At 40.5% G+C, this 25,245-nt stretch overlaps 1 protein-coding gene across 1 annotated transcript in view; it reads right to left on the bottom strand.

The window, feature by feature from the left end:
* Nucleotides 1-24,799, bottom strand: part of LOC109032973 (uncharacterized) — a 321,437-nt gene extending 296,638 nt beyond the window's left edge. The window contains exon 1 of the mRNA XM_072302532.1: nt 24,425-24,799. The gene's annotated coding sequence lies outside the window, so the exon portion shown is untranslated. The remainder of the gene's footprint in view (nt 1-24,424) is intronic.
* Nucleotides 24,800-25,245: the final 446 nt, after the last annotated feature.

Below are 25,245 nucleotides of genomic sequence, written 5' to 3'. Positions count from 1 at the left end.
AGCAGACGCGCTGAAACCGGAGCTGGCGAATTAGCATTGAATGGTGGCCAACTATGAGCTGACAAAAACAATACCCGGAGTGTTTGCAGGATGGCTCTGTGCGCGGCGCGGGCGCAGGGCGCACTCCTTGAATTATTAGAGCATATATCAACACGGAGCCGGTAATTTCGCCCCCTCGTGCCGCGCGCAGGGCGCCTGCCCTCACTGCGTGTGCGCACGAGCTTCATCGATTCATTGACTTCCCACCCCCTACTTCTCCACGCCCTCGTGCCGCGCACCTCCCAGCTAGTCCCTGGATCCAGACGATATGTGACGATCGGTAAAGCTTGTCTTGAGGAAGTGAGGAACCAAGAGGCCGATTGTTGAGACTTTTTCTTAGTAGGTCGCGGAGTTATGATAAGGCATGACCCTTTCTTGAATTGTTATGAATTGATTTTCGATGACTTGTCATGCTATCAAAAGGTTTGACAGTCAGCTCGCTATGCGCCGGAACACTTAAAATCGAGATGCAAGTATCACTGGTTAGGGGAGTGCTTTTTTGAACTTTCCGATTCAATAAGTATACGGCAAAGATATTGATAAAGGAAGCGGGAAGGAAGGAAAGATGAGGGAAAGAGATGAGAAACAGGAATTATCCTTCCTTCTCTTCCTCCTTTTACTCTCCTTCTTCTTATTGGTCCGCTTCATTTGTCTACTTCTCCTCCTCCTCCTCCTCCTCCTCCTTCTTCTTCTTCTTCTTTCTCTTGCCTTCTCTTCAAATTTCTCCTCTTTCTCCCTCTTCATTTTCTTATTCTTCTTCATCTTCTTCCTATTTTTCTTCCTCCTCCTTATCCTCTTCCTCATCCTTCTATTCTCCTCCTCCTCTCCTCCTCTTCTCCTCTTCTTCTCCTCTTCTCCTCCTCTTCTCCTCCTCCTCTCCTCCTCTTCTCCTCCTCTTCTCCTCCTCTTCTTCTCTTCTTCTCCTCCTCTTCTCCTCCTCTTCTCCTCCTCTTCTCCTCCTCTTCTTCTCTTCTTCTCCTCCTCTTCTTCTCCTCCTCTCCTCCTCCTCTTCTCCACTTCTTCTCCTCCTCTTCTCCTCTTTCCTCTCTTCCTACCTTGTCTTCGTCCTCGTTTCCTAATGCGTACTCATCTGGCACTCCGTTCAGGTGTTATTCGGCGCTGCTCTTAGCGAGAGATCTGCTCTGGGCTACTGGCGATTTTGACCAGGATTCGTGCCATTCTCGAATTCTCGGAGTGGGAGTTGAATCGAGGACGACCCGAGGCGTCAATTTGTCACCAGCTCCGCGTCGGCGCGCGGCAGGCAAGTCCGGGCTCCGGGGCTTCCTCCCGAAAGCGGCGCGGCACGAGGTGACGATCAGCACCGCAACGCGACGATGGCGACGGCGACGGTCGTGAGAACCGCGAAACGGACGTTGGACGGCGCCGAGGAATCGATTCGAATCGCGCATGCGCATTCCTCGCAGAAAATCGCCGGGCGCGCCGATTAACGCGCCAAGCGGGGGCGGACCGCGGCTGCGCGTTATTATCCACAATTCAACTCGGTTTAGGCAGAAACGTCGTATGAGAGTTCAAACGTTGCACAGTGGATTGAGTCGATAGGAGAGGTCGGACGGAATTTGGAAACTTTAAAAGCTTATAACTCCGTTTATACAAAATTTTGAGGTTCTAAAAGTGGGCCTATTGGTTTCCTTGTGAAATTTTATTGAGAAATCACCCCTTAAAATTTAAATTGTGACGAAATAAACATCAAAATTTGCAGTTTTAGTAAACTATTCATATCCGTCCTTTCTAATTGACTGGATCCACTGTGCGTTGATGAGTTTTCCTCAGTGGCATCGGTACACTCATAAAAAAGTTCAACTGCATGAACCGAAAGTTCAACGTTGCACATCGATCAAGGTGTTCGGTGTTTTGAAGCGAGAGGTTTTTTGAACTTCTTTGATCAGTTTAGTTCAATGGAATGTTTGCAGGTGTTGAAAATTTCGGGTATTCCTTGTTTCAGAAGAAACTCCTGAGTGAACTGAGCATGATAATATCCTTGGTTTATAAAATGAACTAGTATTAGAGAGGAGATGACCAAATATAACCTAATTTGCTAAAATCCATGTGTTCAAATAGGCAAGGACTCCTAATGACGTCACAAAGATTTTTTAATCTATTTTTCTACGATTTCTCAAATCAGAAAAAAATTATGAAAAATACAACGAACGTAGCTCATTAATAACTCTCAAATTCAGGAATCAAATTTTTTCGTGTAGACTTTCCATCGAATTATCTTTTTTACGCAGATCGTGAAGTTAAAAGTACAATTTCAAATTTTTGCAAGTTTCTCATCGTGCCCCTTTCAACAAGGAGCAACTTTTCTTTTCACTCTGGTAAAAGTTTGTAAAAGATCCACTCATATTTTATCAAAAGAAATTTGGTTCCGTCTGAGAGCTCATACGGTGTTTTTTCCAAGCCCTTGCGTCCAAAGACGTCACGTAGCGTCGCAGTGCTCCGGCTCCGCGTTTTCTGTCACCGTTGCTTCAGGACTCTTATAAAACGCATATCTCCCTGGTGTTTCCCTCTGAGATAAGTTGTTTTTGCATGACATGACAGTGTCCTCCTAGATTTCGTCATGCTGCAATCGGATTCTTCGGACATTTGCGTCTGTCCCGTGGAGGTTCATTTCTTGCCCGAGTGGTCGGCACATATTCGGTCGGCAATCAAAGCAACTTTCGCACTCATCAAATTTTGCAGTATTCAGTGAAAGCGAGCCAAACTTTACCGGTACGAAAAACTTTTCCGTCGGAAGCCGTCGAGATGAAGAGGTTTTCATTCGTGTACAACATTCGGTAAAAATCAAGTTTTTAGGAACTTTTGAACTCAACGGACTCGATAATTTCTACATTTTTTGATAGATAAAAAAATGATATGTATAAAAATATACTAGGGCATGCCTGAATAGGACTGTTTATCGGAGAGGAGTAAAATACGAGGAATTGTTTCGGAGATTTTTCTGATTCTATTTTGCCTCAAATGAAAGCTAACAACGAGGTGAAACTTTCAGATTCGTTCATTTTCTTTTTTCCCCAAAATTTTTACTTATGTAAAAATAGAAACTGATCAAGAGTTTGAACCTCCATGCAAGATGGAAGTTTCAAAATTTTACTAGCAATGCAGTTTTATCAGTTTATCTCTGCTGAACTTGACCCATTACTGGCGTTCAGCGGGAAAACGCCGCACTAGCGTATGAGCGTTGCCTAATTTTCTCTGATAAGATACGATATTTACGAAAATGTATTTATTTTTTTGTTTTAAATTTTGCACAAAATTTTGGTCGCAATTTAGTCTGGACTATATGCAAATTTAAAGGGAAAATATCCACAACCTTCCTCAAAACATATTGTATGCATGAAAATTGGAAAATTTTATGATGAAAATTTGGCAAGGTTCGAATGCTCACACAGTGTTCTTCCTTACAACCACAGAATACTCTCTCGGTCTCTCTACTGAGAGGGCGACAATTGCAAGGCTCATAACTCCTGGATACAACTATTCGAACTCCTAGGTCGTGCGTGATGTATGCAGTATCAATTGAAGGCGCTTTGCCTTTCTGGCCCTGATAGTGCCGGTCTCGTCTCCATACCTCGAAACCGAAACAAGACGACTGGATGTAACTTTAATGAGCGAAGTCTAAAAAAAGAGGCTGATCAAAGTAATAGCAGCAAAAGTCGTCGCCGGGTTTTGATAAAATCCAGATCCCCTCTATTTGAATGAGTGGGAAGTGAAAATGTCAACATTAGTATTAACAATTTAGTAGCTTGTAAGTCTTTTTTCATAATCTTCTTTTTGTCACCATATTTAATTTCATCCCAACAACGGCGAGGTTCCATTAATAATATTTTTCGCAATTTTTTTGGACACATTTCTCGGTTAGTTATTGTCATTGCGGAGGTTTGATAAACCTACACTGAAAAAAAGAGATTGGTAGAATTTACCATTCCTTCACGCTGTATTTCACACAGCGTGAAGGAATGGTAAATTCTACCAATCTTCAAGTCAATTATGCCAGAGGAATGGTTACCTATGTACCAGTATATAGTAACGTTTACCTTTTTTCTGACAGAATTGACTCTGAATTGACGCTGTGTGAAATACAGCGTGAAGTAATGGTAACTTCCACCGATCTTTTTTTTCAGTGTAATTTATTCTCAATTTCAGTCGGTGCGAATATCTATAATGTAGTTTAAAGAAATAAGTTACTTGTAAGTCTTTCTCTGTCATCTTTTTTATGTAACGTATTTGATCCCACCTGAGCAACCATGAGGTTAAATTTTTAATATTCTCTGCGGTTTTGTCGTAAGAACACAGGGGCACGGATTGAAAACGAGAGATGGAAATCGATGGCAACCCAACGAATTCTGGCTTCAAAAATGACCCCTGACACCTCCTTCACAACCCAACCGTTTTGATCTCTCCTCATTCCCCGAATTTGCTTTTAATTATCCAACTTTAGTCGGCACGATTCGACCGAGTAAAATGATTAATGGACCAATTAAAATATCAACATGAACTGATAGGTTTGTAATAGATTCGAAAGTGAGAACTTGAAGGATCGGTTGAAAGGAGGGGCTGAGACGATATTACTACTCACGGCGGATGGCAAAGAGGAGTTGTGGGGGGGGGGGGGGGGGAGGCTGAAAGAAGCTACTGAACGACGTTAAGTAAGCTCCGGACAGCCAAACCTCGTCGAAGCTGGAGTTTGTTGTAAAGTGAGCCTAATATTTCAAAATTTTAACGAGAATTTCGGGGAACTGTTTTCATTCTTGCTGACCTTGGTGCTCTTTGAAATTATTCTCGTGCTCGTGTGCCAAAATAGAGGAACGATTAGTTATACCACTTTTGAGGAAGAAAATGGGATAATGTGTGGAACTATTGCAGCATAGTGGAGAAAAAAACTGTAAGATCTACCTTTGTTCTCGTTTACACTTAAGTAAATGTAGAATATGCAATAGCATGCGCAAAATACTCTGAATTTTGAGCACGGTATATATTATGATTAGTGATTGATCTTCTTCTTCTTCTACGACCGACAAGGGCATAGTCATGTTTGTCAGGCCATCCAGTATCGAGCACAATAAATTATATAAATATTAAAAATCTAAAAAACACTGAAAATAAAGGACTCGTCAAATCAATAAAATCAGGAATAAAATCTTCAATTATAGAAGGTAGCCAGCTTTGTGTCCATCTCTTAGGCGGTCCCTAGTAAAAATTGGCAGTAGAATCTGTGTTCCAAAATACCATAGACCTAAAGCCGGCTGTTAGATTTTCAATAGCTTCTATAGCCGGCTGCACAATTTCTTATAGCCTTTTATAGCCGATGGCGATTAAGCAACAGCCAGGCGATAAAGTGTATGCTAAATGTTACTAATTACGGATGCTAGGACTTAGTGAGTTTATGGACTACCGCTCTATTTTTGGGCCGTAGTATCTTGATTTATTTTGCGCGGAAAGTTCCGTACTTTTGAAGGATGCCATTCCTAATATGATGGAGCGCCTTCAATTTCGTATGATACTGTGCAATACCTCTGGTGTGAAATAGTTGCTTCAAGCGCCGTGGCACGCTGCGGCGCGGCGGGCGGGCAGCCAGCGCGAAAAGCGCATTAGCGCCTACAAACCTAACAGGGATACTTCACGCATTGCGCAATGCGTGAAGTATCCCTGTTAGGTTTGTAGGCGCTAGTGCGCGCTTATCGCTGGCAGCACGCCGCGCCGCTCCGCTCTGTATTAGACTCCAATGTATAATCTCGCGGATTTAGCGTGTTTCAACTCATGATTTAGAAATGTTCGCACATCCTGTAAGGATTATTCTCATTTTAATTGATGAAAAAAATATGTATTAAAGGAAAATGTAATGTGTGTTTTGTAAATATTATGGTGGTTCCGTATCAAACTTAATGATTTCCAAAGCACACGAATTTCTACACAATTTCTTATAGCCTTTTACAGCCGATGGCGATAAAGTGTAAAGCCCGGCGATAGGAACTATAGCCCGGCTGTATACTTTTTTATCGCTTCGTATAGCCCGGCTATATGATTTGCTCCGCTTTCTACAGCCAGATGTATGATTTTCTATTGCCTTCTTTAGCCGGCTATAAGAATTCCTATGATATTTTGAAACGCAGCCCCTATCGCCAATTTTTACCAGGGGTCGCTTAGGTAATGTTTTCCCTGAGGGTTGTCCGGTCATACAAATTTTCGCCAGTCACTCTTCATCCAATCGGTCAACGTGCTCCTATCACATCCTTCGCCTCAAACCGGTCCACTTGACTACATCTTGCACCCCATGAGCATCCCTAATGGACTCGCAGGTCTGCCGATCCCAAAGTGTAAAACCCGCTATCTTTCTTAAATGGACGTATTTCTACCAAACAGACCTATGTGGCGATGAGAAATGTGGGGTGTGCTCTAGAAATCTGCATAAGAAGCAATGTAAAAGTGGGCGTGGTTCCTTTTGAAGAATTGGAAAAGCGGGATATTGCATTCTATCAAACAGACCTATGTGCAGCTGAGTGCGGAACTCATGAGCCGCGGGCATGGCAAGAAAGCGTTGTGGACAGGGCTCATGAGTTAAAGCGCCCCGACGACCATCTCCCCCTCGCTCGCGGGCGTCATCATTGCCGCTGACGTCACTGGCGCTTTATTATTCTCATTCACTCTTACGGCCAGAGACTAACGAGCACACCCCATATTTCTCACTTCCACATAGGTCTGTTTGGTAGAACTACGTCCAAATAACTTTCGTCTCAACCGTGCGAAATTGTCGTTCGGTGCGCTTTGTTTCAGCCCTGTGGTCTCCGCGACAAACGTTAACATCGTTCTAACGATGGTGTGATCACGGTTGATCACAATGCGTGTGAGATCAGTGACTGATCACTGTTACAAAAAATATGTTACCGTCTAGTCCACAGAATGAAGGACTTCAGTTAACGCGGTAAAATTTTTTAGAAGAATTGCTTTCGTTTAATCGGATCAGAAATTTGCCTTTTTGAGGAACTAACACTTGAGTACCGCTCTACAGTATTCGAAAGAACATAGTGCTATCAGTTTACTCAGTTTCTGTGATAACAAAATGCACTAGGCGAATAGCCCGAAAATATGAGCAAGAGAAAGTACGAACAAAAACAAAATGTAAAACAAAAATGGGAACAATCGCGTTTTAAGTTTCCAGTTTGAGTGGTGAGTTAAGCTGTCATCACGCAGCCACTCAAGTAGTTTCGCACAAGTCACGCAACTCATTAGGTAGTTGCGTGAGAACAATTTGGATCGGGTTGCCGCCAAAATTTTTAACCGTTTAAATTTGTTCCTAAAGTTAAAAATGAGCCTGTGATAGCTCAAAGCTGCCTTCCTTTTCAGAGCTAGGGCGGATCGAGAAACAGGGTGTCCGCAACGAACAACTTAATAATCTATTTTTCACCGCAGCTTCAAATGGTCATAGATCGAAAGCCGATCATTCACGCCTCACGTCAGAGAAGTGACGAATGTTGACCTAAACTTCGGCAGCTGGATATCTGGAAGTTTTTAGACGCACGATCTGAAAGACTTCAAAAATCCATATGACCTGAACTTCGGGTCCCACGATTAAAGTTTTTTTCACCGTTGGGTGGCTCTTTAAAGTGTGTAGTGATAAGCCCTGTGTCCATTCGTCAAAATGGCGTCAAAATGGAAGCTCAAAACGAATCGATTAGTACGATCTGTTCGCGATTGTTGATCAAAATAGAGTCGCGCCGCTCTATGTTGAGTTGCAACACTCATCAATCGCATCAAGTCCCGACTTGGAGCCACTTTTCGTTGAAATCGATTCATTTTGAGCTTCCATTTTGACGCCATTTTGACGCCATTTTGACGCCATTTTGACGAGTGGAGACAGCGCTATTCTGGGGATCTGTGGCGAGGCGTGAATGATCGATTATCGATATTTCCCCATTTGGAGCTACGGTATAGAATCGATTATTAAGGTGTTCGATGCGAAAATCCTGTCCGTCGATTCCTTGCCATAGGTTTAAATGGCAGATCAATCGATATATACTGCTGTAGATATGTACATATGTGTGCATTCTCCTGCCACAGTCTCTCGGGGAAGCAGACATTGGCCAGGAGAGTCTCTTCTTAGAGCCCTGGGCAAACCCCGAAGCGGGTGGGCAAGCTTGGAAGGTGAAGAAAGAGCAACGCCGCGGCGCGGCGCGGCGCGGGGAAGTGATCGTGCAGCCGAAGCGGCTTGACGGCCATGTTATTGCTTTTGCTAATATTAACGCCAGACATTGAGCAAACAGAGTCCATCTTTGTCCAGAAACATCGAGCCGATGATAATCCAGTTCGCCGGGGAAATTTATTGCACAGTCATACGCGGACGCGGCCCTATTGTTGCTCCTGCTCCACTCGGGCGCCGAGACGCGCAGCGTCGAAAATCGCGCGCCGCGACGCACTAAAAACCCCCCAACTGACAGCATAAAATTTTTACGAGTGCCTTCTGAATTTTCGCGGCCGGGTCTCATTGTACCAGTGCATGGAAAAACCTCACATGTTCATTATCAGACGAGACCTAGAATACACGTATTCTTACGGAGCTAATGGTCCATCAATGTTGAATTTCTTAGGTTTTAAAACCGACCAACTCATGTGCGTGAGTGTCGATCTCACGACCTATCGATCTCTCGATCGATTCGATGACATTGGCGAGGCGTGAACGATCGACAATCGATATTTCTCCATTTGAAGCTATCGTAAGGAATCGATTGTTAAGGTGTTTGTTGCGAACACCCTGTGCATCGATATTTTTCCATAGGTTCAAATGGCAGATCAATCAATAAATCGTAAAGCCGCCGGTTCGATGATCCGTTGCGATCTCGCGCTGCATCGATCGATCGATGTTCGATTGCGAAGCTGCTTGAAGAACCTGAGAGCGTTGCGTTGCGTTGCGATCGGAAAGATATGAACGACCGACGAGAGATTCTTTTTATTGGCTCGCAGATGCTTTGACTCGGACGCGACGGGCGCTGACAGGGCAGATTTTCAGGCGGCTTATCCCGCACCCACGAACGGTAGTCGCTTCGCTGGTTGTAATCCCTCGATAAACCACTATTTATGGTAACCGTTGACCGACTATTTTTAGCAATTAAAGATCTCTCGCGAAATATCGCGTTCGTTTCGGGCGCTCCGTCCTTACTGCCGTGCTAAGGAAGAACGCCGTATGAGCCTTCAGACGTTGCCAAGTTTCCTCCGATAAAAATCGAATTTACAGGGAAAGTTGCGAATATTATTTTCCACAATTTTCAGACAATTTTGTAAGCAAGCTAATCTAAAATATCTGAAAATTTCAAGGAAAAATATGCATAAATGTTGTCATAAATACGTCTTTTACCAAGTGAAATTTGGCAACTCTCGAATGTTCATACGGCGTTCTTCCTCAGCACGGCAGCATAAATCGGCGCTAGGCAGAGCCGTGATAATCCGTCATAAGTTTTGATGAGGCCGCCGGCCGGCCGGGTAAAAGTTGGGTGTTTTTGTTTTCTTTTTTATGCAAGCGAAAATTGAACCGGAAAAGCAATAAATTTATGGCTCTGAGGAAGACGGATGTTCGCTCGGCCCGATTGGACGGCGGCACATCATGCCATAAATTCCTGCTCGAATTCGGAGCGGATTAGGAAGCTTTATTGCTTTTGGGTTTTGATTGTTATTGATGTCAACATGCCTGGAAGAATAAAAAATGCCATGATTGAAACTTCGGCTGTCGGGAGGCATCCGCGATTCTGATTGGCCCTATCGTTGTGTTTTTTTCAAGATTCCTAATGATACACATGGCGCCTGGAGTCTGTACCGCACGGCACCATATTTATATGCTCGTAAAGTATTTGTCCTCAAATGAATCAGTGAGAACGAAAACACACCAACTCGAAAAAATGAAAATAATCAAGACACACACAAAACTGCACAATAAGCAAAGGAGTTAGTCAAAGGTAAAGATTTTTGGTGCCGAAACACAAGTAGTCAAGGATACTTTAAAGGTCCAAATTAAAACAGATGCGCTAACATCAATGACCTTCATGAAAACTGACTGTCTTTAATAAAACTTAAATATTTTCGAGATACCGAGTTGGTGTGTTTTCGTTCTCACTGATTCAAATGAGGCTGGAGGAAAATTAATGCGAAGAGCTGACATGCATTGCTGGGAGTGCTTTAGACAAAGCAAAATTAAATGAAAAGAAAAATAGAAAAGTTCATGGCTTATTTTTCAGACAGGGAGATTTTTAAAACGATGACTTATCTTTTACAAGTAACGTATTTTCCTTTTTCCATCTCTCCGCATTTTCCACCCTCCTCTTCCTCCTCATCCTTCCCTTCTAATCATCTACTTCTTCGCCTTTCTCACCTCTCTCGTATTCTACTTCATCTTTTCCTCCTGCTCCATTAGGTTCTTCTTCTTCTCCTCGTCGTCTGCTTTTCCTTCCTCATTTTCTTATTATAGTCCCTATTATCCGCCCTCTAATTTCTCTTTTTCTGCATTTTCTTCCTCGATGCAATTTATCCTTTCGCAAGAGAAACGCATCTTCCACAGTCTCTAACAAAGTACCAGATAAATTCAAAGATATTTTTATCGTTCAATATGTTCCCCCCTTTATTATATGCCCTTATGACCTGCTACGCTATTACTTTCGCTTTCGTCTGTTGAGTTTGCGATACCGGCTATGGTTCTGCTGACAATTCTTTTCGATCCTTTTTTTCATTTTTCCTCTGTTTCTATCTCTCTCTCTCTCTCTCTCTCTCTCTCTCTCTTTTTTTTCTTTTTTATGAAATCGATGGAATCCGTGAGAGAGAAGTGAAGAGTCAAGCATCGTAGCCACGCAGAAAAACGCGAGCGGTACGATGCGGCGCACAGTGGATTGAGTCAATTAGAGTGGTCGGACATGAAATGTTTGAATGAAACTACATATTTTTATGTTTACTTTGTCACATTTTAAACTTCTAGGGGTGCTTTACGAAGAAAACTGTACGAGGAAAGCAATGGAGCCACTTTAAGACCCTCAAATTTTTGCATATTCGGAGTTATAAGCGTTTAAAATTTCCAAATGTTGTCCGACCTCTCCTGCTGACTCGATCCACTGTGCGGCGCGGCGCAAGACGCATTGCGTGCGTTAGCTTGGGCCTCCCGCTCAGCTGCCCAGGACTCAGGAGGGCAACGGCGTTATGTTCTCAAGGACCATCGTTTTCAACACATCCACAGATTTGTCCATTCCTTCATCCCCACGCCCCTGCCCCTGCCCCAGCCCGGTCCGGCCCGTCCGCACATTTTTTTTTCTTTCGAAATAATTTAATTATCAATAATCGCCATGAATTAGTAACCGCACTACTGACCGCTTCCCCTCCCCCTCCCCTCCTCATCGTTTGCGGGTCCGCACGCGCGCGCACCACCGCACCGTCCAACTTAATAGGATAATGCACGCTCGCCGAGCTCACACGTCAGATTTCTCGTCGAAATACTTTTTTCCAATTTCCTCGAGGAAACCGCCGCTAATTAGAGTACTATATACTGCCGTGCTAAGGAAGAACACCGTACGAGCCATCAGGCGTTGCCAAATCTCCTTTGATAAAACACGAATTTTCTGGTAAATTTATGAAAATTTTCATCCCAATTTTTCGGATAATTTAGTTCACAATTGAACCTAAATGAATCGGCTCGTGCGAAAACCGCTAATGTCCATTTTCTCTTATTTTGAGTAAACTGCAAAAAACTGTGGAAGCCTTTTAAATGCGGGATTAAAAAATGTTCAGAAGTTGATTATTACAAAAGTGGATTGTAGAAAAGGATCCCTAACAGTTTTCAGCTCCTCCTCAGTCTGGGATGGAGTAATTAAAAAAAAGGACTCTGGACATTAGCGGTTTTCGCATGATTCGTAAAAATCGCCGAGTTTTGGAGCCGTTTGATACTTTCAAAATTCATTCTAAAGATATTAAAACGGTAGATTATCATTCAAATAAAGTTGAAAAACTAAAATTCTTGACAATTGCGGCACTTAAAGCAAGTTTCATCACGGAACTACCAGCAATAAACTGGACATTAGCGGTTTTCGCATGATTCGTGCATGGTCGGTTCTAAATCATCGAAAACGCACATGTTTAAGTATGCCTACCGGGCTAAATAAGGTCATCCTAACGTATTTTGAGGCGCTGAATCCGAATATGACCTCCGTTTTTTTCCATCACCCTCCGATTATCCGGAAAAACTGATTTTACTAGGAAAAGTGGCCATTTTTTGGGCATTTTCGGTGTATTTCCTACTGTTATCCCCTGCAGAATGTAGGTAAAACTTTTCGTAGCTACGAGATTCACGTTTGCCGATGTCTTTTTGACTGACAAATCCGGAAATGACCTTAATTTTTCCCGTTCACCTCGCAGTTTTCCGGGAAAGCAACTTTTTCCCGGAATTTTTCCGAACCTAAAATCTTGTATCGTAAAAGCTTCGCCGGACTCAAAGTGTGTTCGAAATTCATTTTAAAAATGTCTCCGATGTGTGATACATCGATTCCTTTGTGTATTGAACTGTTGAATTCAAAAATTATCTCGGATTTTTTCGATCACCCATCATTTTTCCGGAAAAGTCGCTTTTCCTAAGAAATCGCTCTTTTCGGGTATTTTTGCGGGATGATTTTCCTGCTCTGAGGAGTTTCAGAAATTCTCCGGTGGGTGATATCGAATTTCTAAGGTCATATTTGGGGTTTTCAGCTCACGTTACATGTAAAACGATGTATCACACATGCGGAAAATGTTTTGAATTTCCCTGGAAGAGGGAACAGTCCGGAAAAGCTTTTGGCCGGGAAAAACCGGGCCAAGAGTCCGGAAAAATCGGACCTTATCGAAAACGGGGGCTTGTCATAGATGAGTGATGGTCAAATTCGAGTTCAGTGCTTCTTAATACAGCAAGAGAGACCAAAAAAGGATCTCGGAAAATTTCTGAAACTCCTCAGAGCGGGAAAATCATCCCGCAAAAATACCCGAAAAGAGCGTTTTCTTAGGAAAAGCGACTTTTCCGGAAAAATGATGGGTGATCGGAAAAATCTGAGATCATTTTTTAATTCAACAGTTCAATACACAAAGGAATCGATGTATCACACATCGGAGACATTTTTAAAATGAATTTCGAACACACTTTGAGTCCGGCGAAGCTTTTACGATACGCAATTTTAGGCTCGGAAAAATCGGCTTTACCGGAAATCTGAAGTGTGATAGAAAGAAACCGAGGTCATATTCGGATTCAGCAGCTCAAAATACAGAGGCAAAATACTATTACGGGTCCAGGAAAATTTATAAAAATAAATTTCATGCACGACATGTATACGTCGAATTTGCTCATTTTCCCGGGAAAAAGTTGCTTTCCCGGAAAACTGCGAGGTAAACGGGAAAAATTAAGGTCATTTCCGGATTTGTCAGTCAAAAAGACATCGGCAAACGTGAATCTCGTAGCTACGAAAAGTTTTACCTACATTCTGCAGGGGATAACAGTAGGAAATACACCGAAAATGCCCAAAAATGGCCACTTTTCCGAGTAAAATCAGTTTTTCCGGAAAATCGGAGGGTGATGGATTAAAACGGAGGTCATATTCGGATTCAGCGCCTCAAAATACATTAAGATCACCTTATGTCGTCCAGGAGACACTTTTTTCTTTTGGTGTGTTGTACTATTTTATGAGGCAATATCGGAGGATGGACATTAGCGGTTTTCGCATGATTCGGACCACGGCCCCCCCTGAAAAGGGGTTCAAACCCAAGGAACGAACATTTTCACCACATTAATGAGTGTGTCTGACCTCCGAGAGTATTTTAACCCAAAAATCTCAAAACTTAAAAAAATGGACATTAGCGGTTTTCGCACGAGCAGATTCAAATATCCTGAAAATGTCGAAGACAAATATTCGCAGCTTTCCTCAAAAATGAACATTTCATCGAAGGAAATTTGGCAACTCTCGAATGTTCATACGGCGTTCTTCCTTAGCACGGCAGTATACGGCTTTGCTAAGGAAGAATGCCGTACGAGCCATCAGGCGTTGCCAAATTTCCGTCGACAAATCGCGAATTTTCAGGAAAATCTTAGGTCCATTCAACATAAAAAAGCGAACATTCAGCTTTTTCCCAACTTTTCTCAGAACAAATTTTATCGGGAAAAACGAGGCCTCGTCGGCATGCTCATACGGCGTCAAAACACGGCATGGGCCTTTCAAGCCCCATTGTTCGATGCCGCGACTATTCTAACGCGAGTTCGAAGCGCCAAACACGGTACGGTAGGTGACAAACTCATATCAGCGCCTGCAAGACTGCTGGAATACTTCACGCATTGCGTATTTCTTTTCCAATTTTTCACAGGATTTTATTCGTAATTCGACCTAAAAAGTCTGAGAATTTCAAGGGAAAATATTCATGACTCTCTTCGAAAATGAATATTTTCAGATAAGAAATTTGGCAACTCTTGAATGTTCATACGGCGTTCTTCCTTGGCACGGCAATGTATAGGGAGAGTGCGGACAAGTCGGTAATTTCGAGGTTCGTTCATGGAACTGTTAGGGCCCGAAAAGGTAGCCACCCTAGAAATTCAAATAACCCAAAGTAATTAATATTACAATTGTTCCTACCTGCAGTTTGCAAGGCATGTATTTCACTTAGCTAGGAAGAGTACGTACAAGTCGGTAATTTTGAGGTTAGGTCATGGAGCTTTAAGGGCCCAAAGAGGTAGCCAACCTGTGAATTCTTATCCAAAGTGATTTATGTTACAATTGTTACGACCTGTGGAGTGCGGACATGAATCCGCTTGTTTTTCCTCAAAACAAATGAGGGGCTTGGATGACAAGGTGCACAAATGCAGTTTTTGCTATTTCGAGAAATACGTGTGTGAAGTTTTGAAACTACGTGGATCCTTATGGCGGAAAGAAAGTTCAACCGGACTTTTCGATGCTTTAAAATTGGACTTCGGGAGCAAATGTTTCACAGAATATGCATCAAGACTAGTTTTTCTTGAAATCATTAATATAACATTTTTTTTCAAATACTGCACTTATGCGCCTTGTCCTTCAAGCACCCTCCAAGCACCTCGAATATCATATTGCTCAAAGTCAGCTTCTCGTAATGTTTCATCAATCGAGGGATTTTGTCACTCATATCCCTCGGTCAATATAAACTCAAAATGACCACGACGAGAATAGGTTGAATAACTTCTGCGGCTTTGCTCCACTTGAATTTAACGGTCCGCGGTATGAATTATTTATATTTGTCAGAATTTGAGTGAAAATTTATTCGTTTCCAAAGGACGACGTCATGGCTTACGGATGGCTCCGAACTGCAATGGAAAGCTAGACCCAGAGGTCGACGCTCTCTCGAAGAGGGCCTAGTTAGACGACCGGCAAAATTTCGCTCATTAAAAACTGCCATGGCCCATGGAGCCCCATGAGATACGCTCAGAAAATCTTGTCAAAAACATGCAAAAAAAACATCGCGGTCGCGTCTCAACCATTGCCGGCCAACGCGTTAATTGCCTGTTTTATCAGCCTCCAACGCTCCACAAATTTCAATTCGGGTCCCACGACTTCTGCCTGATGCACACAAGCGTTTGGTCTGTTTCCTCGCCTGAATATGTTTACCCTCGATAAATTAATTTGTGACCGAGTCAGACAAAATGTGCTTTAAAGTAGGAGCTCGAATTGTTCAGTGCGGCAAAAACCTGTTTCGGTCAAAAAATATCGATTTTCAGCTATCGATGCCTAACCCTCACTGGAAAAAAAACACATTGGATCTAGAGTGCAAAATCTTAAAAACATCGACAAGAAAAATTACTCTTGATTCAATGAGGGTCCAGCTTAAATCAAGAACCAAGCCTCTTAAAAGCGAATTTCGTTTTGATTCAAGCAAAAATCCGATTGAGTCAAGAGTATTTTTTCCTGTCAATGTTTTCAAGAGTCTGGACTCTAGATTCAATGTGTTTTTTTCCAGTGCTTACGAATAATCTCAATAAATTTGGGTCGAAGTTTCAAGCCCTAATTTGAATTATTAATGGTGTGCGTAAGCGTTTTAAGCGTGGCGGTTAAATGCAATTGAAGAAAGTCGTACCCATGATTGAGCAAATTTTAATAGCAGTTTTCTTGAATTCTCTGCTTTTCGACCTCGTATAACATTCAGTTGCTGCCCAGGAGTCAATTGATGGATTTTTTTAGGTTTGTCAAATGATGCAATATCAACCCCTTAATCAAACTGAAAAATTGTCTTAATTTTCCTCCCATTGCCACATTTTGCCTGACTCCGTCTCATTTGACAATCGGGCTTAAATTGCCACAAATAAGCGGCATTAGATCCGTGAACTAAAACGATTCACGGGAGGGCGGTATTTCAACCTTTCAAAAAATTGAACCGCATGCTATGCAAGATATTTACGTACTATTAAGCTTTTTTTTATTCATCCGCATGCAAATAATTATAAACTTTTGATTGAGCTGTAATTGTTATGTTAGAGTTAGAAATTGGCGAAAAGGGGCGCCGTTTTGCTCAATACGTAGACATACAGTTCTCTGAAAGAACCCCTTACGACTATTTTATCTGTAACTTTCTTAGTTTTCCCGCGCACTTACTGCTTCCGCAAAGCTCTTGTTTTCTTAAATTAAGACGAATTTTGCCGTTGTAGCTGAATTAGTCAGTTCCTTTAAAATTTGAAGGAAAATCTATTGCGAAAACTCTGGCGTTACTGCTTTTTTCGGTAACACGGCAAGATACGTAAGCTATACGGATACCCGAAAGCCGTGACGAGAAAGAGGCAACGTGTAGTGTATTCGCCACGGCGCCGTGATACAACTATTCGTGTTCTGCGGATGTCCGGGTTGCATATTGATCAAATTGCAGGCGTTCTCGCTTTTCTTGCCCCGCGCGCTTCCGTTTTAGCGCCGCAATTGATTTAATCTTATTTCATTTCAGAATACATTGAAAACAAATGGTTGAAACCGCCGAATGAGGAATAAGGATTCGCGGGTTTTTCTTGTGGGTCTCGCTTTTATGGGAATGAGGCGAATTTTGCTGTTTTGGCTGAATCAGAGCTATCATCTAAATTAGATGAGACAATTTTTGAAGGAAACGTTATTTCGAAAGTTTGAAAGTTACGGCTAACTCTATCTTTTAGTACACGACAAAATAGCTGGAAAATTACGGAAATCTATTCGGTAGTTAAACACTGGCATCTCTGAAAAGAGGATAATATACAGTGAGCCATTTACTGAGAAAAAAATTCCGTCCTATGAACTGTCGTGCGTTATTCTATTTTGACTATGCTGTTTGAAACACCGTGCTATTGTTCATGTTTCTGTCACTATATAATAGTCTTTGGGGAGTAAAAACTTGTAAGCTGTCATCAATACAAGTTTCTTTTGTTATCCTTTTTATCCTTTTCAATCATTAATGACCAATCTTTCATTGAAACTAGGATTTGAAAAAGAGTATATCGTCTTTTTAGAGGAAAGATCATGAGAATTGAACAGTGCTGTATCACAATAAATTCAGATGCAAGGGACCAATTTTGGAGAAAATGAAACAAACTTCATGTAAAGAACATCGTTAGAGTTCATAATCTGATAAGACTGAGTTAAGCCTGAACCTACAGTCATTAAAGTACGTATTTTTTCGAGGTTCCTCACCGGAAAATCACCCTTATGGATATAATATACCGATGCAGAGTCAATTTTTAAAGGTGGTCCTGGTATCATGCATCCACCACCATTTGTAATGTAGTCTTATGACATTATGCTGATTTCGAAAATCGCCATTGTAACAGGAATTTATTGACGAAAGGATGCATAAACCTTACATAGCTTTAGTTTTTTTTTTTTCAAATTTCGTTAGCTTCGACTAGACGATCGTTTTGTTACGAATTTATAATACCGAGGAGAAGTTAGGCTTTTATACAGGCTATTCATTTTTGGGGTAGCGACTTCAATGCAAGAATTTTTTAGTAATTTGACAACGCGGCATGCAGTGTACAAATTAAATAAATAAAAAACCTAAACGCGAACCCACCTAACCATGTTTGTCAGCTATGCACCACCGCCATGTGTGTATCAATCACCTACAAACTTACATTTTTTCTCATTTTATTTCTCTTAATATTATGGCATTGTTACCTCTCTCGATGTGTTTAAGTAAAACAAATACTCGTAAAACAAACAAAAATTATACGTATGCGTACAAAAATAATTATATTCTTCGTTCGACAGTGTTCTAAATATTCAGTGTGCAAAGAAAACATTATGCAAACGCCGCAACTTACATACGAATTGTTGGAATCGATGCAGTAGTAAAGAAACAGCTTCTACAATATCAAATTATCAAAATTGAGGAGATAAAATAACTGGAGCAACCAGGTACAAGTTATAGCCTGGCGAAGCCGGCATACGAACGAAATTTTTTCATGGAACCGTTCAACAAATCGCCATCAATTCTCGCATGCATTTATTAACCATCAGATTTTTTTTACACGGTTCTCCTTAGTGTTCCTTCTTTTTTTAAATCGCTCAGCGGAGTTCAGCAATTACAAAAATTGCGATGAGAAATTAAACTGACTTTATTCGACAATGTGAAGCGAGAATAATCTGTAAATATGCAATTCTTCCCGACTTGTTTTACTGCAGATAAAACTCGTTTTAATTTATATACATCGCGTCTCCGGAGTTTTTTCTCTCTCTGGTCGTCGGGCATCCAAGCCCAATGCATGCAGATGAATCCCTGAGCAGTATCAATGACCACCAAAAAAAAAAAAGCATGCATAAAAGTTCAAGGGAGGTAAAAAAAGGTTTTTTGTTTCGGCAAATCCGAAATTATTGTGGACGTTATAATCCTTTCATTGTGCCTGAGCTAACGTTCTCAGCAACAATGCACTGGCAAATAAATACTCGTCTTTTCACTTCTGGCGTAAGAATTTTTTTAATCGATAATCCGGTAAAAAATTTATACCCACTTATTGAGTTACTTTTCATCCAGTGATTGATACTGTCAGGGGATTTGTCCTTTTATTTATTGATGAGTGCGTAAAGACACAGACAGGACGAAATTTTACAACTGCATGGGCGGTCATTCGACGGATTACAGCCTCAAGGCAAGAACTCTTCGGTTCCCAGCGTTCTCACATAAAATGCACAAATAAAAGCTGCATTCATAAACAGTTTAATTTGATTTTAGCAATTGTTTAATCACCCGAAACGCTGAAAAAAACGGAAAGGTTTAAAGTAACGGCGGAATGATGCACCAATAAGAACCTCCAAAGCATGAGCAGGAAATATCTTAATATTTAATTTGAAAAATAGAATGAAATTGTGAATCAACCACTGTACTAATTGCGAGGGGCGTTGGTTCATTTGAAAGGTGTTGTTCTCAATGCTTCGGGAAAACTATAAATTATTTTCTGGGGTTCGTCCCCGATTTTTAAATCCCTAAAAACTCATAAATTGGATGAGGGGAAGTGGGGTTTTTTTTTTTTTTGTTTTTCGGAAAAGTTTTGTTGCTACGCATCTTACTTTACCGTTTGCTGCCTTTTTATCAGCTGTTTTCATTCAACAATCATCATTAAGTGAGGTTACTTCCAACACTCAACTGCCATCAACTTACATTTTTCTTTTCCCGCGTTTTTTTTTTTTTTTTTTTTTTACGGTTTTTCATGATTGGTTCCATCTTTTTCCTATTGCCAATTTTTCCTCCTTAAGTCAATAACCTCCACGTTTTTTTTCTCATTTCCGATCAGAACTTTTCACGCTGTTTCTTTTCAATGTGTATAAATATGTTTATTATTAATTTCCATTTTCATTTCATCCTTTTTCTTCTGATTTATTTTTTTTAATTTAAAAATTGAACTTTTCAGTTAAGATTTTGTTAAAATAATAATAATTTTTACTAATTTTAATTTTAAATTTAACAGTTGTTATGAGTGAAATTTTCAATGACCGAGGCGGTCGTCCTCCAAAACGTGGTCGCGTTTTCCAGAATTCTTTGCATGTTCGTTTAGTGAAGCAAGAACTTAACTCTGTTATTAGTATAGAAAATCAAAGTTTCATTTCTTCATTTCGGAAGTATAAAATTGATGATCAGAACTTTGATGAAAATTTTGTTACCAAATTTTCAGTCGGTTCAATGAATATAATTTGTCATCATTGTGATGCTCGCCATTTTCAGGGTGAAATGTCCAATGGTCATTTTAATAACTGCTGCCAAAATGGCTTAATTTCTTTACCGAGTATTCGGACAAATACCGATTTGAAATCATTATTTTTATATTCTCCAAATTTCATAAAGCATATCAGAAATTATAATAGTGCTGTTGCTTTTGCCTCTTTCTCTGCAAATCGAATTGATATTCCGGGTGATGGACCTTATTGCTTTAAAGTTCAAGGATCCATATATAGGTAAGTTTATTACCGGAACCAGAATGCAGACTGAACATGGAAAAAACGAAGAAGAAAAAGCGGAAAAATTAGATGAAGTTAAAACAGGAGCAGAAAAAGAAGAAGAACCAGAAGGAACAGCTACTGAAGAAGAAAAAGAAGAAGCAAAAAAAGAAAAGACAAAAGGAGGAAAGAAGAAGAGCAAAGTTGTAGGAAATATAGGAAGAAAAGCAGGACAGAAATGGCAAAAGAAGAATCAACAATTTAATCGAAAAAAAAGCAAAGTATTTAAAAAATAAAAAAAGATCTTCTTTAAAATTAGTTTGAAAACAAATGTAAAACCGAAAAAATAATTTTGTATGAAGATTAAAACAAAATTTTAGTTTAAAGTTTACTAAATAAAATTACAATTTTTGAAAACATTTGTTATATTTATTCTCTCAAAAAAATAATTAGACCCGATTCAAAGACAAAACAGAAAATTAAATGAAAATAAATAAAAAAAAAAAAAACATGTGAAAGTGAAAAGTGTACAGGAAAAATAAGGGGCTGCGAAGCAGCCCCATAAGCCCCTAGTTAAATTTTAAATTGAAATATTTTCATATTTCTTATTTCATTCATATGTTTCAACGCTTTCGAACAATTTTCGTTTCTAAACATAATTGATTGGTTTTTAAAGACAGGTTTAATAAGATCTCGGTTTCAAGGCAAACGCGCATAAATTTCTATTTTAAATTCAAAGAAAAAATTCTTATTTACTTTTCAAATTTTTAAATAAATAACTGGATCCATATCAAGTAACCTTAAAACTTGAATGTGTGGCTCCGTCGTAATTCACGGAATATTGTCGAGCCTTTAATTTCACATTTTCCCATATTCATTTGTAATTGAGGTATTTTCATATGCTGTTTAAATTGAGAAACGACTCGTTTGAAATATGGCTGAGGGTACATTAATGAAAACCTAGACAGTTTTAAAGAAATGCCACCTTCATCTCCCATATCAAGAAACAAAGAGGGGGAAAATTAGAACCAAAAAACCCCCAAAAAACAAGTCTGACAGGCGGGACGAGGAAAAAAAAAACTTTTCTATAAGTCTCATTTCAGAGGACTATTTCTGGCAGGCAAAATGCTTTTCAGATTTATTTCAATTTCCTAAAAATCGAAGTTTCCAGAATCGATGGATGTTATATAAAAATTGCATCACATCGACTGCCTAAACTAATATTAAAATCATCCTCTTATGAATAGCTGTTGAATTGAAATCGTGCAAGGAATCATTGATCTTGATCAAGATGAGATGACACTTTCTATGCAGCTTTCAATCATTAAAGATGAATATTTCGGTATTCCTCTATTTAAGTAACTTTAATGAATAAAGTTCACCAATTACTGTCATACCAATCAAATTGCCACGCAAGAAAGACTTATTGACTTTTTTAAAGATTTAGGTGCCAAAATTCAAATTAGATATCATGACCTTTGATAATTTTGACAACTTAAGTCCTTGTCTCTACGGGACGCTTTTCCGCGATTTGTCGCAAGGAAAAGTCACACTTACGAGGTTGAAACAAATATTGATTAATTAACTAAATACTAATCGTAGTGCCAAGAAGGAAGTGAGGTCCTTCATCCTTGCAGAGCTCCAAGATCAACTGAGAGAAGATGAAGACGTAAAGGCAAATTCAGTGATACTTTGTAGTTCACTCAATTGTTCGAATTCTTTTAATTTAAAATATTTGTTGAATTCATGCTTTTTGATTTTCCATGATTGCCTTCATTCCATTTTAACACTCAATTTTTACCAATGTATCTTCCCTTGCAAACTTGGTGCAGGAGTGCGAGAGCCCCGCACCGTGCGGGGACGATGACTGCGGAAAATCGCTGGAAAATCACTCCCGCAATTTGACCCTGCGACAAAACTCATTTAAACTCCACGCTGAAGATACATCTACTAGTTTCGTTTTTTTTCAAAGAGGCAACTTTCTGTCAGTTTGTAAAGACAAATGTCTCCCAAAGAGACATCAAAACTTCGGAAATGTACACCAAAATGAACCCGCATTACTATTTCGTCACATTGTAATGATGGGCATTTTTTTAACGGAAGTGATTGAAACATTAAAAAAGTTAAAATCCCGATTTGTAAATCTAAGTCCCACTTTGTAGCGCATTAATCTCTGTAATGTCACTCATAATTGTTTAAAAATTGGGCATCTTTTAGACTCTAAGAATTAATACTTCAGAAACAAAGAATTCACACAATTTCACCTCGCGTCAAGATTTCTTGTCCTTCTCACTCACTGCGATGACCTCAGTACATTCATTAAATTGAATCTCGAAATCCTGATTGAAAAAAGTTACAGGGCCAAAAGTCCTACAGGATATCGTTTTTTGGCGTCCCTCTTGCTTTTAATTACAAAAATGAAATTTAGAAGATTTTTAAACCCTTAAAATCTGCGTGAACTAGACCGGGAAGAGGAGTAGGATGTGTGTACAATTAAATAACGTGGTGACTTGAACGAGCGGATAGAAACGCGCCAAACGTGATCATTATTCCGTAGAGCGCCTCACACCCGACAAACAGACGTGAAAAGAAAGCAGAATAATACAACAACTATTTGACTTTTAGTTGAAGACTAGATTCGAAATTTTAAACTGATTGTTTGAAATTTATCTCTCCCAATTCCAGATGAAATATAAAAGACGTTTTCAATTTCAATATGAGTTTTTCTTCAATGCGGTAGGCAAGTTTGCCTTCATATCTTTCAACGGAGGTAGAAAATGTTATTCATTTGAAATGATTGAAAACGAACAATGGAAAGCAAGAAAGTAAGTGCAGCTCCCCGGCTTTCGAGCTCAGCCACGCGCGCTCTTTCAGTTGTTTTCATAAAATTCCAAGACTTCGAGGTAAATCAAAGTATCAATTTGTCTCGAATTCAGACAGAAAAATACACGTGAAACCTTGTGATCTATCGGAATTTCAGCCACTGCAGATCGAAAAAAATTTCGGCGTTTTTAGAATAAAACTTTTGAATCGCGGAAGATCCCTGAAGTTTAAAAAACTATAATTCCGATAAATGCAGTATTGTCATTTAGCGGTTCTTCTCCTGACTTCTGAATGATTCTTCTAAATATTTCATTCTCTTTAACAGAAAATGGTATACATGACACCAACAGACCTTCATTGGACAAGCAATTGATCGAAAAATAAATAACACGAGAGCTTTTTACGCGAGATGTAGGTAATGGCACCAATAACAACATTAGCTGTTGATAGCGCTGAAGCGCTCCAACGACCACCATAGATAAAATGTATTGTTTGGGTATGAGGTTACATAGAGAAATTGTAAAAATGATTATTTTTTTCATAAAATTTATCATAGAATTAGGCACGGCTTTTAATTTCCCCAAAAATATCCACGAGGAGGAGGAGGCCATTTCAAAATGCCTGCATCGGTGAATTTCAAGTATTTCAAAAACGACTCATCTCTAGAGTTCAAAACGGATTTCATCTCTAAGACCAAAAAATACTAAAATTGTTTGTACCCTGCCAGCTGCCTTTTTTATAATACCTAAGTCAACAGCATGCAATAAAAACATGCTCAAATCGTATGAGACAACTGATCCAATAATTTTTTTCGTTTTTCGCACTTTTTTCTTGAAGTCGCGCACTTTTAGTTTATTTTCCAAAGAAAATACACTATTTTACACACTGGAAAGAAACGCACTGGATCTAGAGTTCAGACTCTTGAAAACATCGACAAGAAAAAATACTCTTGATTCAATCGGATTTTCGCTTAAATCAAGAACCAAGCCTCTTAACTTGAGCGGATTTCCTTTTGATTTAACTAAAAATCTGGTTGAATCGAGAGTATTTTTTCTTGTCAACGTTTTCAAGAGTCTGGACTCTAGATTCAATGTGTTTTTTTTCCAGTGCAGCATCAAATCCAGCGAGAATCAAGCATATCAAACCTCAGAGGCTCCTCTTACCTGAAGCAAAGCAATCCTTTTTAGTCCTTACTCCCTATGCGGAAAATTAAACCGGTCCAAACAACGAGCAACACTAAATTCGCCGAGGCTCCGCGCGGAATTTCCACAGCACGAACAAACTCCAAGTCAAACACGGATCACAGAATTCCACAATCACACACTCGCACACAAAACCGTGCCACTGTCACAAAATCCGGATCACTGATAACGTGCGTCGCCGGGGCGTGATGAGAGCCGGGAAAGCGCGGAGGGTCCAAAAGCGGGAAAGCGCGAGGACTCGGGCCGCGTGGTCGGTATGACAAATTGAAGTAACCAACTAACTGAGGTTAGGAGTGCTTACACAAGTACACAACAAACACTGTCTCGCGTCCTTGTTCCTCCCGCAAGCGACCGGCGACTGGGCGAGGGCGCCTCTCTGTCGCTCCGCAGCGGTGGGCGCCTTCTCTCTCTCTCTTTCCCTAGCTCCCACACCTGAGGTCTCAGCTGACCAATCAAGACCCAAAGACCTACATTCTGACTCCCTCCCGTTCTTCGGCAGTATGTCCGTTAGCGCGGCGCGTCGGTCATACCTCCTAGAGTCTCGTCCGCCGCGGCCGCGGTGCTCGTGCTGGTCACGAATTTTTGCCCCGACAGCGACCGAGACCGTTGCCTGCTCTCCTCTCCTCTCCCCGCTCGCACCCTCCCCGCGCCCCCCTCCTCGACCCTCTGTTTCGCCACGTCCACCCCCGATTCGAGATGTTTTATAATAACGCGGCTTCCATCAAGTTCCGCGGCTCATTATTGGAATTGATGGACATGAACACTGAAAAAAAAATCTCGGT

The sequence above is a fragment of the Bemisia tabaci genome, chromosome 7 (assembly GCF_918797505.1).
Source record: "Bemisia tabaci chromosome 7, PGI_BMITA_v3".
In the NCBI taxonomy this organism is placed as follows: domain Eukaryota; kingdom Metazoa; phylum Arthropoda; class Insecta; order Hemiptera; family Aleyrodidae; genus Bemisia; species Bemisia tabaci.
This window is presented reverse-complemented; position numbering and strand designations above follow the sequence as displayed.